Raw genomic sequence first — 6,000 nt, forward strand, 5'->3', positions numbered from 1 at the left:
CCTTCCCCAAGAAGAATTCCACCACAAGAAGAGTTCCCATTTTATTCCAATGAGAAACAAACTAAGGTAGAACAGTGTTAAGACTGTCAAAAATATAATCAAAGCTTTGACATTCAAAACGTCCACAAGACAGCTTTATTTTGAAAGGGCAGAGTATGTGGTCCACTACAGTATGTGTTTGTAGGTCCCCTGCAGGCTCTGAAAACAGTTCAACAAGGACAGACCTCTTACCCTCTGTTCCCATAGCAACATAGACCTTGTCATCCCTAGCCGAGTGGATGTCACTGTCCTTCTCTAACTCCATAATGGGTTTGAACTCTGATCTCTGTCTTTCACTGCTCAGAGGACATGACATACTCCTTAAGTGTGAAATCATAGGCTTTGCCTCTGCACTGTCCAACAAATCAGGCACAACAGCTCTTTCAACAAGGGTTAAAGCAGACTCAGCACTGTTAAATATACCACTGCCTGAACCTTGGATTTAGGATGGACCCCAACGAACCTCACCAAAATGACCTGCCTGTTGAACTGTGATGCACATCTCTGATCTCTGTCTGCATCACCTTTGTTTTTTGATGGACTACACTCTTGAAATGAAATACATAGACTATAAATTAGTTGTCAACAAAAGCCTTCATCCGTCAACTAACATAGGACAATGCATCTATGTCATTATACAAAAGACATTATATCAAAGACATTAGTCATTAATCTTACAGTTCATACAAAATCTCAGTTTAAACACTGGCCTTTAACACTTAAATTACAAATTTAATCCATGACTTGCAATTCACACAAAAAAACGAATAATGGCATTAAATTAATTCTGTTTAGCCAGAGGGGAACTGGCCCCCACAGTGAGCATGGTTTCTCCCAAGGTTATTTTTCTCCATTAACCAACATCTTATGGAGTTTTGTGTTCCTTACCACAGTCGCCTTTGGTTTGCTCACTGGGGTTCTAAATACAATTATTATTTAACTTTTAAATTTTTTATTTTTTTTTTTACACAATTTTCAATTACACAATGATGACTCAAAGCCTTTATAGATATTATGTTTCATTTTATGTTAAAGCATGATTTTCTGTAAAGATGATTGTGTGTGAGGTGTGTTATGAAAAGTGCAATACAAATACAAATTATTTGACTTAAATACTAGTCTAAGCATTTAAATGTACCAACATGAATACCAGTAAAAATCTGCAATCATTCTAATCATTTCAACTTTGCATATTAAATGTTTTTCTTCATCGGAAAAACTCTTTCCCCTCCTGTCACTCACTCGACATTGTGGCGATGTAGTGACACTAGGGGTCGCTCTTGAGATCCCAGAACACCTCCCATTCTTTGAGAAAAGGCCAATGAGAATTCACGTGTCTGGGCAGTGATCACACTGAGGCGGCATTAGTGGATGGTTCATGACCATGGCAACGTTGCATTCACGGCTTTCCTTCTTCCGCGGGAAAGCCACACAGAGCTTTAGACACTCTGAGCAGCTCTTTGTCTGCTTTGGTGGACAGCAAAAAGACAAAGCTGTCTCTAAACAGAGGCTTGCCCACTGGATCGTGGACACCATTTCATTGGCCTACCAGACCAAGGCCGTGCCCGCCCCCTTGCGGGTTCCAGCACACTCTACAAGGATTGTGGCATCCTCGTGGGCATTGGCCAATGGCACCTCTCTAGCAGACATCTCCAGAGCAGCGGGCTGGGCAATACCCAATACCTTCTTGAGATTTTACAATCTCTGGGTTGAGCAGGTTTCATCCCGTGTTATTTCAGGTATGAACGGGTAGAGTTCAGTAATACGGAACAGCTGGCTGGGTGTATCACTTACATATAGGGCCTTTCCCCTCCCCTGAGGCAAAACGTGCACTTTTACCCCCTGTCAAGTTCACTAAGTTGTGGACCCTGGAGGTCTTTCCTCCCTAGACCTATGGTTTGCGAACTCGGTGGAGGAGTTCGCAGCCAACCCCACTACGGGGTCTAATATGCCCTGTACTGGAATAGGTGTTCCACGGGTGCCGAGTAGCACCCGTGGAACTACTCGGCACCTGTACAGGAACTCCTGTAACCCCTGTGATGTATATTCCACGGTACGGTCTCCCTGTCGGCAGACCCTCGTCTCTCTTTGGCACGGTCGCTGTGTTTGTAGAGTCCCCCCCCCCCTCCTTTCATGGTGGGACCTACCACCACACCTCTTCCATGTGCGGCTGCTAAACTCATGTGTCGTATTGCCACATGTTGACCTCCCCTTTTGGGCAGGATGTGGTCTCTGCAGGGTCTTTTCCCCCTGAAAGAATAGGAAAGGAAAAGAACACCTTCCCCGATGCGTATGATGGCACCAACTGAATCTAATACTCTGTGGAGAGATAACATAGAGAGAAAAGGCTGCGGCTGGCACGGCCTGATCCCATGCTATTAACGTCGCTTCCCCCCTCAGGGATGTGGAGAACTACATGATGCCTTTTGGGGCATTGGGGGAGGTTATGTGCAGTCTGATGCACCTGCTATTACGGACGCATCAGCCTGCTTGCACCTGCATCAGCAGTTCACGCAACACAGTTCAGCTGTCGTGGCATTTATCTATAGGGACCCCTAGTGTCACTACATCAAAACAACATCGAGTGAGTGACAGAAGGGGAGCATCATGGTTACTGTCGTCATGGTCCTCTGTTCCCTGATGGAGGGAATGAGATGTTGTGTCCCTCTTGCCACAACACTGCATTAGCCGCTGAAATGGCCGCACCTTGTTTTGGCTCCTCAACACAAAACCTGAATGGAGTTGCATTCCAGATCCTTTTATACCCATATGTCCGGGGGAGTGGCATACAAATTCCACTCGCCAATTCTCATTGGCCTTTTCTCAAAGAATGGGAGTTGTTCGGAGCTCTCAAGAGCGATTCCCAGTGTCACAACATTTACACAACGTCTCATTTCCTCATCAGGGAATGGAGGTTACGACAGTAACCATGACGTTCTGTATCACTCAACTCTCTAGAAAAAATTTTATGCAATCCCACTTTTTAGGGAATGTTCAAGCTATGTTGGATAACATTATTTAAAAGATAGGAACAAGCATTATTAAAATAACATTAATGGAATATCTCTATGATATTATTAATTTAATAAGAAACATCCTTAAGACTTTATTAGTATAATTTAGTTTATATTTAGTTAATGCATTAGGTATCATAAAATAACAATGAACAATATTTTATTACAGCTGATATTAATGTTTGTTTTTATTCATTTATGAAAATACAGTTGTTCATTTTTAGTTCATGTTAGATCATTAAATAATAGTGGCATAATATTGATTACCACAAAAAAGTATTTTCCCTTTATTTATTTATTTTTTTATCTCCTTTTCTCCCAATTTGGAATGCCCAATTCCCACCACTTAGTAGGTCCTCGTGGTGGCTCGGTTACTCACCTCAATCCGGGTGGCGGAGGACAAGTCTCAGTTGCCTCTGCTTCTGAGACCGTCAATCTGCACATCTTATCACATGCCTTGCTGTGCATGACACCGCGGAGACTCCACCTCATGATACGCTCCGCGATCCACGCACAACTTTCCACGTGCCCCATTTAGAGTGAGAACCACTAATGGTGACCACGAGGAGGTTACTCCATGTGACTCTACCCTCCCTAGCAACCGGGTCAATATGGTTGCACAGACCTGGCTGGAGTCACTCAGCACACCCTGGATTCGAATTCGCGACTCCAGGGGTGGTAGTCAGCGTCAAAACTCGCTGAGCTACCCATGCCCCCAGTCCCTCCTTTTTGTAAAAAAAGCTAAAATCTGGTTACACTGAGGCACTACAATAGAATTTAATTTTTTTACGTTAAAATATTCACTTTTTCAAAAGTAAAGCCACAAGACATAAACATTATTTTAGTGTGATAAAATCACTTACTAACTTTTTCTGTGTAAAGTTAAAGTCAATTTTACAATGTGGTTACCATGACAATGTTGGCTAGGATTATTTTAAGATATATTGTTTACTCATTCAGGACACCCTACAACTGTCAAACATGTTTTAGTAGGATTGTTGCTTACTCTGATATCAATATTGAATGCTCCTGTCAGCTTGTTGCACATGCCGCATATTTTAGCTAAAGTTCAAGTTACCAAGGCAAGGCAAGGCAAGGCAAGGCAAGTTTATTTATATAGCACATTTCATACACAATGGTAATTCAAAGTGCTTTACATAGAAGAGATTAAAATAAGAATAAGAAAATAAGAATAATTGAAACAGTTTAGAATAAAATAAAATAAAATACAGTACAAACAGTCGGACACACAGTGGCACAGTGCTCATTCAGTAAATGCACAGCTAAACAGATGTGTTTTGAGTCTGGATTTGAATGTGACTAATGTAGGAGCACATCTGATCTCTTCTGGAAGCTGGTTCCAGCTGCGGCTGGCATAATAGCTAAAAGCAGACTCTCCTTGCTTAGAGTGAACCCTTGGTATTTCTAGCTGATGAGATCCTAATGATCTGAGTGATCTGTTGAGTTTATATTCAGTGACCATATCTGCAATATATTGAGGTCCTAGCCCATTGAGTGATTTATATACCAGTAGTAATACATTAAAATCAATCCTAAATGTAACTGGGAGCCAGTGTAAAGACCTGAGGACTGGTGTGATATGTTCATATTTTCTGGTTCTGCTCAGAAACCTGGCAGCAGCGTTCTGTATGAGCTGCAACTGTCTTATGGTCATTTTGGGAAGGCCAGTGAGGAGTCCATTACAATAATCCACCCTGCTGGTGATGAAAGCATGCACAAGTTTCTCTAGGTCTTGACTGGAAACAAAGCATCTAATTCTTGCAATATTTTTCAGATGATAGTATGCTGATTTAGTTATTGCTTTGACATGACTACTGAAACTAAGGTCTGACTGTAGAGACACACCAAGATTCCTGACTTGATTTTTAGTTGTTTGACCCCTAGCGTCAAAGTATGCATTCACCTTGAGAACGTCATCTTTGTTTCCAAACGCAATGACTTCAGTTTTGTCTTTGTTTAACTGAAGAAAGTTTTGGCACATCCAACTGTTAACTTCATCAATGCATTGGCACAGGGAGTCAATGGGGCTGTAATCGTTAGGTGATAGGGCTAAGTAGATCTGTGTGTCGTCTGCATAGCTGTGGTAAGCAATTTGGTTCTTTCTCATTATTTGGCTCATTGGGAGCATATACAGGTTGAACAGGAGTGGCGCAAGAATTGAGCATTGAGGGACTCCGCATGTCATGGACGTCCACTCAGACTTATGGTCTCCTATACTCACATAATAACCTCTCCCTTCTAAGTATGACCTGAACCATTTTAGGACCATCCCAGCCCCACCCAGTTTTCCAGCCTGTCAAGAAGTATGTTGTGATCAACAGTGTCAAATGCAGCACTGAGGTCGAGTAGTACCAGTACTGATAATTTGCCTGTATCAGTATTTAAGCGAATATCGTTTATTATCTTTATGAGCTGTCTCTATGCTGTGATGCGATCGGAAACCAGATTGAAAATTGTCAAAGTATCCATTTGAGTTCAAGAATTTGTTCAGCTGATTGAAGACAACTTTTTCAATGATCTTGCCTATGAAAGGAAGATTTGAGATCGGTCTATAGTTGCTTAATATGGTCTTATCCAGATTGCTCTTTTTCAAGAGGGGCTTGACAACTGCAGTTTTCAGGGAGTTTGGAAAACTCCCAGAGAGAAGTGAAGAGTTTATCACTTCTAGGAGATCTGCTTCTAAACAGTTGAACACACTTTTGAAAAAAGATGTGGGAAGTGCATCAAGGGCGCAGGTTGATGTTTTAATGTGCTGTACGGTTTCTTCCAAAATTTTGCCATCAATTTCTTTGAAATCAGACATAGTAACTACTTTCTCAGGTTCTGGTTTGATTTGTCTGACCCCAGCACAACTCAAGGATGTGCTGATCACCTTTCTGATATTATTGATTTTTTCAGAGAAGAAAGAAGCAAACTCATTGCACTT

The sequence above is a fragment of the Xyrauchen texanus genome, chromosome 11 (genome assembly GCF_025860055.1).
Source record: "Xyrauchen texanus isolate HMW12.3.18 chromosome 11, RBS_HiC_50CHRs, whole genome shotgun sequence".
NCBI classification, from domain to species: domain Eukaryota; kingdom Metazoa; phylum Chordata; class Actinopteri; order Cypriniformes; family Catostomidae; genus Xyrauchen; species Xyrauchen texanus.